This window comes from Ylistrum balloti, unplaced genomic scaffold (assembly GCF_031769215.1).
Source record: "Ylistrum balloti isolate Yb309-2 unplaced genomic scaffold, AGI_CSIRO_Ybal_v1 Utg371004, whole genome shotgun sequence".
Taxonomy (NCBI): domain Eukaryota; kingdom Metazoa; phylum Mollusca; class Bivalvia; order Pectinida; family Pectinidae; genus Ylistrum; species Ylistrum balloti.
Window position 1 is genome coordinate 47,119 of NW_026782560.1, and position 9,755 is coordinate 56,873.

The window sequence follows — 9,755 nt, forward strand, 5'->3', positions numbered from 1 at the left end:
CTTGTCCCTCTGTCTGAAACCTTCCTTCCTTCTGTTTTTCACGTCTCATGTCCCTCAGCCTGAAAACTTCCATCCTTCTGTCTTTCACGTCTCTTGTCCCTAAGCCTGAAACCTTCCATCCCTCTGTCTTTCACGTCCCTTGTCCCTCAGCCTGAAAACTTCCATCCTTCTGTCTTTCACGTCTCATGTCCCTCAGCCTAAAAACTTCCATCCTTCTGTCTTTCTTGTCCCTCAGCTTGAATCCTTCCATTCTGCTGTCCTTCATGTATCATGTCTCTCAGCCTGAAACCTTCCATCCTGCTTTCTTTCACGTCCCTTGTCCCTCAGCCTGAAAACTTCCATCCTTCTGTCTTTCACGTCTCTTGTCCCTCAGCCTGAAACCTTCCATCCCTCTGTCTTTCACGTCTCATGTCCCTCAGCCTGAAAACTTCCATCCTTCTGTCTTTCTTGTCCCTTGTCCCTCAGCTTGAATCCTTCCATTCTGCTGTCTTTCACGTCCCTTAACCCTCTGTCAGAAACCTTCCTTCATTCAATCGGTTGTCTCTTGTCCTTTTACTTGAAGCATCAATTCATTTTATCTTACTGAAACTTTATTCCTTTCTTTTTTTATCTCACAAGTTTTACAAATATGGCTTTTTAAATTATGAAATCAAAACATAATATTACTTTATTATTATATAGCATTAGATATTCTCTTATCGTCTGTTTCTTATTCTAACGTGTCGAGAGAGTTTGTATCAATGAGTCAAACACAATTTGCCGTAATATGTAAACTTCATTGAAATGATGAAACTTAAAGGACAAAATTAGAGAGAAAAATCTTATTTACTTATAATGCTATTGATAAAGCTATCCTGACATGGCCTTGATAAAAATCTCCTCTTTACGGGAGAAGAACAAAAAAATGCAGTAATTACGCATGATAAACCAGTGTTTGTAATGTGTTTGTGACGATTTTTTCTGTGATGAACTGGAGCTCCAGACAAAATGGAACAGTAACTAAATATCTTCGTAATTAAAACCGTAAGTCTCTGCAACCACACCAGCGCATGTACTTGTCGCGTTTCGTAATCTGATCATATTACATAAATATATATATATATATATATGTGTGTGTGTGGATGTATATATACGTGTGTGTTTGTATAGACGTATGTACATAATTGCATTGAGTAACAGAGTATCGTATAAATTCCTATTTTCTGCATTAAATCAACACAAGCCAATGTACAGATCATGCTTTGGATTTCAGGTTTTATTGCCATTCATTAACATTATACCTTTGCGTGGTCATTGAAACGGAAGTCATCGTCTCTCCAATAATGCTAAATGGCATTGCAAAACTGGTCGCATGTGATACAAGCGCCTAATTGATCAAGTTTGGATGTAGTTCCATGGATTTTATGACACTACCGGCAAGGCACCTTCCGTGGTCATTGGAAATCAGCAAGGTTTCCTTTCAGACGTAAACCTTTGTATCTTTCCGCTTGAACAATGACGTCCTGAAAACATGAAGGTAGGTCTAACTTGTCGTAATGCGATAAACGTGGGCTGATGAAGGCACGAACATCAGCTCTACCTAGGATTACGACAGATCGGTGTAATTATAGGAAAGGACAAACACTTTTTTTTCTCGAGTAGATTGAGGTCATTTGATTTACAATTTGCGTTAGTGTTTGGTATCTTTGTCAAGCGAAGCCTTGCAAAACACTAGAATGGCGGTATGGAGGACTGACTGTATTTGTAAGACTGGGGAAAGGTATAAGTCAACACAGAGAGGTTTAAGGAATTATCAAGATGGGGTCGAAACGACCAAAACACAGCCCCTCTCCACTTCTTGAGAGGGCTCCTGGGGTCTATAAACTGGAGCCTGAGGATTGTCCTCCTATAATCAAAGAAAGAATAAAAAAATCAATATAAACTAACGACAGTACTGGTGTTAATGGTGGATGACTTAAATATTAAAGCAGGGATGACTCTACTCTTGGCACTAACTCTCTTTATGACAGTTTTATTGAAGAGAGAAAATTCATGACAGAAAGAAAATAATCAAATAACGCAATTCTATGGCATAGGATCGATCTGCATAGAAATCCATTACACAAGATATGTTCTTTTAATTAGGATAGAATTAAATGGCCTAATGGACAACCGCAAAGATGTGTTCATGAAAAGGAGATTTCATAGAGTTTCCAGCTGACTTAGCAATCTAATTTGTGGCCTGGTCATAAGGGATCAAGGCTGAGATGGGTCATTTTCGGTCAGGCGTGATTACTCTAAATATGGACATGTATCTCTCTGTTGATAATCACAAGTCATGTAACAAAACTTGTTATTGAATAGCGATAAAGAAGCTGACGATAGAGGCTCGGTTTGCATCTTGGTGCCACTATTTGTTAATAATTTGACCATGTTGTTATGACCTTAAAGCGACATATAGAAGGAGTATATCAGATTAAAGTAACATCATTATATGGAAATAATAAAGATATAACAAGGAGAAATCGGAAGGGTAAAACGAAAATGACAGATATTCTGTTTAAATTAGGGATTATCTCAGATTATTGATGTTACCACAAGGATATGTAATGTTTCTTACTATTTCATTAACTCACGTCATGTGTATTAGCGCCTTGTGTATTGTCAGCTCAAGCAGGTTTTTTGACACGTTATGTGACACAGCATTAACACTTCCAGGAACGTTAACCGGAAATGACGTAACTTCCTTGGCTTCCTAATACCGTTTTTTTTGTTTTGTTTCCTTCTATCCCATTACAGGTTAATTCTAAATACTTCAGTTGTTTACTTCACTTTCTGGATATAAATTCAAATCATCTGACAATTAAATAAACAAGCATGAATTGGTAAATAGATAATAATAATAAAACAAAAACAAAAACAAACATCAGAATCTTAATCACAACATCACCTTTAGCACCTGTGTATGTGAGGTGTCTACTATTCAATGGGAATGAGTAATAAGACACATTTCGTTATAAATATGTATAAGTTTTACCATTATTTCTCAAAATTTTATTTATAAATCTACATAAAGTACCAATTGTGAATTCAAGCAAGGTTACAATGATACTTGACAAATGAGCGAATCTTTGAGGTTGTCCTTGAACCGCGAAGATAAATGATCTAAGAAAGGGCCGTGATGTCAACGCCATTAAGAGGGTTAATAAAAAATCGTTTGGCTTTAATTACCTGCACAGCTTTTTCGTAACAATGCAGATACAGTTTTGTTTTCACAATGTGTTTCTTTTTTTTGCATTTGTAATAAGATAAGTAAGTACTTTGGAACAATTTATCTCTTGTTTTGTCCATTTATTTAGGAGTAAGTCTTCTTTGACGTTTGTATTTATTGATAAAAATTATATTCACTTTTAATTATGAATATTTACCAAGGAATATATCTAATTTTTATTTTGATCTTGGAAAACTATAATATCTAACCCGTGCAGAAGAGGCGACTTAATGTCGGGCCCTTGCATGCCGGGGATAATTTCTCCGATGTTTTGTGTTCAGTGGACATCTGAAAGCCCAAGAATAGGATCTGTTTTATTCCACAGAATGTTCGAAATAGTCAACTGAAAGAGGGCCTCTTCCACAGGCGGGCATTTTCGTCCGTGTCTTCCACAAAAATGTCATTGAGAAGATCCACGGCCTCCATGACAAATCTTTTCTTTTCCTTTCTTTCCTATCTTGTTCGTTCTCTGTGTGTTTTATTTTCCACCCTAGTTGTCGCACTGGACATCTGCCTTCATATATCTAGACAGTCGCTGGGACATTAAACCTCGTAAACTAAAAACTCGAAAACAACCCGACCTCAATAATAAGCTTCATTTGCATATTTTTAAAGAAAATAAGCCGTGGCTAATTTTCAAGTTTTTAGGGTATTTTCATTATTGTTGAAATTGGAAGGTGAATTGAGAAATTTCTTTATTTCTTTTTTTTTTTTTTTTTTTTTTGGGGGGGGGGGAGGGGAGTGGAGGGGGGTATGGGGAGGTATGTAGATGAAGTTTGAATTCGTTGTAGTTGCAGTTAAACGTAGTTCCTGTTTTCGTGCTCTAAGTTATTGAAAAATAGAAACCACCGTGACTCTTGTTTATAATTATGTTCTTTTTATAGCATCAGATAATATATTGACCTTTGTTGATCTTATGTTATTTTATAACTACTGCTTATTAAGTCATTAACTACCAGGTCTTGTCTCGAATTCGACTTCCTGTGGCATGGAACCATGTACTGGATACAGAGGGTCAACGTCTTGGAGATGTGGTAAGATTTTGTAACATGCTTGTAAACAGTGGCCCTGACACAAGATGCGATGCTGTGTTTGGTGAGTCGCAGGTTTTCTAAAAAGATGACAGACCACAAGTTAAACCGACACTCCGTTAGAATTTACCAATCCCTCCCACTGGAAAAGATTCTAATGGAAAACTACTGACAAAGTGACAGATATGTCATTGTTAACTTTCTATCAGGAAATTGGAGCTTTTTAAAAAAATGTTTGATTTTTTGCAGACAAGAAATATCTGTCTATTTCAAGAGAAGCTAAATGACAGTAATTGGACGCGAATGTCAAAGACAGGAGAACACGCGAGCTGAGAACGAGGCGCCCTCCGGAACAGAAGGCTTTACAAGTTAACCTCTTCAAATTCCCCCCGTAAGTAGTGACGTCACAGAATTTTATGAATCTATATCCAGTAAATGCCTTCGCATGACCTTCTTGCTGTTTAATAGATGGTATTCATCAATGTTTACCTCGACATGTCTTAAGAGACATATATCTGTCATTTTGTCCGTTATTAATGAAAAATAAATTCAACTAAAAATGTTTCACAATACATACTGAAAAATTATCTTTTATCTCAAATTTATTTTGACATTTATCATAACTATCAACAAAATATTCCTTAATTTGTAAAACATACCTGACGTTCTCTTCTTCACATAACACTTATCAATAAGCGTTGGCATTAGTATATTTTTACTGAATTTAGGAACATCAAATTTAATAATAGAGGTTTGATAATATTTTGATATTTCATTTACTGTAGTGTTGTCCTTCCATACAAATACCATAACAAAATACCAACATGACAACATGATTATAATTCAAAATTCATATCCCATAAAACTAGGAAAAATATGAACAAAAGAAAGATTTACATGGCGAATCCTGAAAAAGTGCAAGGAGAATAAGATCAGGTGTTCCGAAAAAGTAAGCGTCTTATGCTTTATTGACGACACCCTCCATGTAAATCTTATTCAATCAAAGCAAGTAATGTCTCGTTTTCAAATAAGAAAAATGTATACAACAACGGAACCAGAAGGCAAACTATACGAAAATTTAGTTTTACGTCAGTAAAGGCAAAGAACAAAAGCACGTGAGATCATCATACCGAATCTGTTTCCGTCATTCTGTTACATTAGTCAGTCTTGGCGTGATATCAAAGCTGTGAAAAAGGCGTTTCGAAAGCTTTCCAATTGGCATCATCGCTAGTCGGAATTGGTAACGAAGGAAATGATATCCCCATTGTTTAACTATTTACCAGAAAGAGAAATAAATTAACATACGAACTTAGTAAGTGACCCAATGTATTTCCAGAAATATCTTATCATACGCCGTGAGAGAACTACCATCCTGAAACACCAAATCACACAAGGCGTTTGTAGGACGTACTGATGTCGAATTGGTCTTTATCTACTGCCTTCATCTCATTCTTGTTTTCTAGATAAACGATTTTACCACTAATATGACTTAGACGATAAGTGTTCAGACACTCGTTATGGAAAGGTAGAAGATATAGATACGATGCAAACATATGTCAGGAAAGACACAACAGGAATAACATGATAAAAAAATAAAATCAAAAGACAAATAAAAATCGATGGAACGAGGGCTTATTAAGAACAAAAGAAAAATATGGAAGTGGCATGACTAACCATAGGATATATAAGCCTAATTAAGGTGCCTTCTGAGAGGTCCGAGTAACCTCTCTGTACCACTTTGGTTCGTACTTTTTGTCTTTGGGTTAAAATGGCTGACACATCTTTACGCTTTTCTGAAGAATTAAAGAGAATGGGTGCTGTTACAAATCGTTTCAGAATATACCCCATACTGAGGATATGCCACGAAGCAACATTAAATTAGCAACACTATGTAACTTTACAGCAGATGGTTGATTAGGGCTGGAGTTTCCAAGCCTGGCCGGATTTTTCTTACTTCTCACAGGGCACAGATGATGCTGGCTCTATGCAATTGACACAATTATCTCGACCAACCGGGAGCTGAGCATTTGATTACTTTTGTCCATGAGTCTCGCGGGGATCGTTTCCTCTATCTAGGCTTGTGATTAGAAATACGCACCACCATATATCATTTTGACAACATTTACATGTATATACACAAAACAATGCTACGATTCTAGCAATTACTTTACTGATGACTTAAAAAACTAATTTTATTTTAACACAAGACAAAAGTAAATTAAATCCCTTTGGCATCGTTCAGGCTTACAAAACGTAACGGTGCTATATTACTGGAAAGGTCATACGGTCTTCTGGCTCAGCGGATCCTCCGTATGTGGCTATTTCTTAAATGGCAATGACCATTGTCTCTCATTGTCAAGTTATATTCTTTGTTTAAAAAACAACAAAAAGCTCTATTAGTGGTATATTAACTAGACATTTCTATCACATTTGTTTTGCTATTACAACAAAGACATGTTAACAAAGTCGAGTTTTTTTACCTGATATTTATCTTCTATGTTCAAACAAACAAACAAACAAAAACATGTTACTAATGGGAAAGTCTGAAGTTTCATTGACCGTTAAACTTGGAATATCATCTATGTACAGTGCTTTTTGACATTAACTATGTGATAGTCGTCCTGTGAGGTTCTTGATCGTTTGTTTTATAGACAGTAACTCCAGGTGTGGAAGTTACCTTTTATGACGCTATTTGATCGCTAACACGCTGAAACCTTGCGATGACGACATTACCTTGTCCAGAACCACGCACCTGCTCCCCATCACAACTCTCCCGCCCACTTACAATACGTGTCGTCTGCTACTTACGTATTAAACGATATTCCACTAACTTACGCACCTCTATAATGAACTTCTCATATCACGACATAAGGACGATGTCGATGAAAGTATTAAGGGGTTCAAAACCACAAGAAATTGATTTTGGTTTTGTGATGAAGAAAGCTAAAGCAGTATGTACCTCCCTTGAAATCGCCATAAAGCAATCCATCTTGGATCAAGTTACCATGGTCTCCTGGTGTATAATTTGTTTATGTTTTTATTACTAATATGAAAAGCCACGTAACAACTTTCCAATAAATGAAGATGCTGACAGATCCTTTAAAGTGCAGATAAACAAACGGTCACCAGATTAGACCCAGTTGATGTGATAAAACCAACAGCATAAAGAGCCATTTACACGCCGGCAGTTCTCTGATTTCCCCTTCCAGACTAAACAATATACCTCTAAACAGACATAACAACATTCGTCAACAGCCCATATCCGAGTCTTCATCTACAAAGCACAACGACAAAAACCAAAACAAAACGACAATCAACATAAGTATATTTATTTATAAGCATTTTTTCGCGATACTAATGTACATTGTGCTGTAATAATTATAATTTTTAACATTTGTTATTAAGGATATAATTATAGTACTTTACGGCGGCCATATTTGGAGGTTCCAATACTCAACGTAATTTGATAAGGAAAGGGTCTATTATACGCTTTAAGTCTGTTTCCCATCCCAAAATGTACTATATGTATGTATGATGTCATTTGAAGTTCATTGATAAAAAAACATTCATAACTATTTTGACTTTGGCGATAACGCATTTGCAACACAAATGTTTTCCTTGCAAACGTTTGTTTTTATTTTTCAGAAAAAAGGATTCTTAACCTAACAAGTGGGCGACAATAGCACAGCTGTTTGACGTTACCTGTCATAAGGACGTCGTTTTTAAGCCTTTCAATTGGACGAGAATAAAGAACCCACGGACAATTTTGGTATAAAAACATCAATTATTTCCGACCTTATCAGTACGTCCGAAGTGACCCTGAGGATGATAAAAAAATTTCCATATCTTCAAAGTAACCGGCCGAATCCAAAGGGAAATAAAGTGGCAAGAAGTATTTTCGCCTGAAGCTGTAGGCTGTTCGAACCTAGATGCCTACTGGATGAATGGCGTGACTGTCCAGACTTGCAACATAACGGACACGCCAGTAACCGTGCCAGAACATGTGCCAGTTACTATACTTGTACTATCAGATTTACTCGAGGATTCCTGCGTTTGCAGATTACAACGATAAGATTATATACATTATATATAAAGAGTTTATTACGGAAGACGATATTGGATTAATTTCTGGAAAGATATATGAAAACACACGAACTCCGCTATGTAATATTGAGCACGTCGATGTGTGGGCATTCTTCAAACTGATAAACAAATCTTTTTTACAAAGATGGTGCAGTCTCATAAAAATAATGAAAAAGGTCATCAAGAAATTATTTCTATTACGAGTGTCTGGCATACTGTTACAAAATTGATACTCGGCTTTTTGTAAAGTAACGGTCTTGTTCTGCTTACTTTGTCAACGCAGTTGTTGGATAAGATATCGATACCTCACCTCGAAATAACATGTTTTGAGACACAGTGAACATGTTAATAGTCTTTTAAGAAAATGTTAGATAGAAGCCAAGTTTTTGTCTGCGTATCTACAAACCACATGTCCACTTGTCGTTTAGTTTGTGTGTTTTTCCAGTCAGGTTTCGTGTGGACATTAACTACGCTGTGGTCAGGGTTTCATTTCTCTAGACAGAGTGTCTGTTTTCAATGTAGTGGGTACTACAACGGTAGTCTTGACATGAAAAAGACATGATAATAACCAAATAGAAATATATAATCGAGACAAAAAAAGACAAAAAAAAAAAAAAAAAAAGATGAGCTAAAAGGTAGAAAACCCTTGGTACGTAAATGATTGGTTGATAGGTAGAAAACCCTGGATACATAAATGATTGGTAAACAGGCAGAAACCCTTTGGTTGTTTTATTATAACAAAAGAGACGTGACTGGAAAACGTACAACTGGGATAAAATCAGATCGTCGACATCCGTCATAGATATAAATAGGTCTATCCAGGCAAGTAATGTCACGTTCTCTAACTGAGAACAAAATTAATAGCAGAAGAACCATCAGGTGTACTAACGAGCACCAAACAAGTCCAACTTCATACTGCGGAAGGAAATATTTCCCAATAAGGCCATTTTGGTGACAAGAAGAAATGACATAAAGCTTATTAAACTGGTATATCTGTCATATACTCTTGAGAAGTCAATCTAGCAGTGAGAGAAATAAGTTTCAACAAAATAACATTCTAAATTAAAATGAGACATAAGGATTGTCCTAGCTATAATTCTAGGTAGTCGGAGACTAATTCTCCGTGACATCAACGAGATATTATTTATTGATTAACAAGTTGTAAGTACATACAGGTAAAAGGTCGCAAAGAAAGATGATCTAAATTACAGGTAATCACAATACACTAATTACGATGTAATTATATTCCTACTTAATTCTGACCTTGACCTTTGACCTCATGTAAAACGTATCCAGCCTTAAGACATGATCGCAAAACCTGTTCATCTTATTACAAGGATATATACAACAAAGGATGGACGAGTGCCGTATCACGTTCTAAAAATCTTTCC

The 9,755-nt window shown here is 36.1% G+C and overlaps 1 long non-coding RNA gene across 1 annotated transcript; it reads left to right on the top strand.

The window, feature by feature from the left end:
* The first annotated feature begins 1,155 nt into the window (after positions 1–1,155).
* On the top strand, positions 1,156–8,701 carry LOC132560039 (uncharacterized). The gene is made up of 3 exons (XR_009554644.1): positions 1,156–1,516; positions 4,531–4,672; positions 7,927–8,701. It is a non-coding gene; the product is annotated as an uncharacterized LOC132560039 (long non-coding RNA).
* Positions 8,702–9,755: the final 1,054 nt, after the last annotated feature.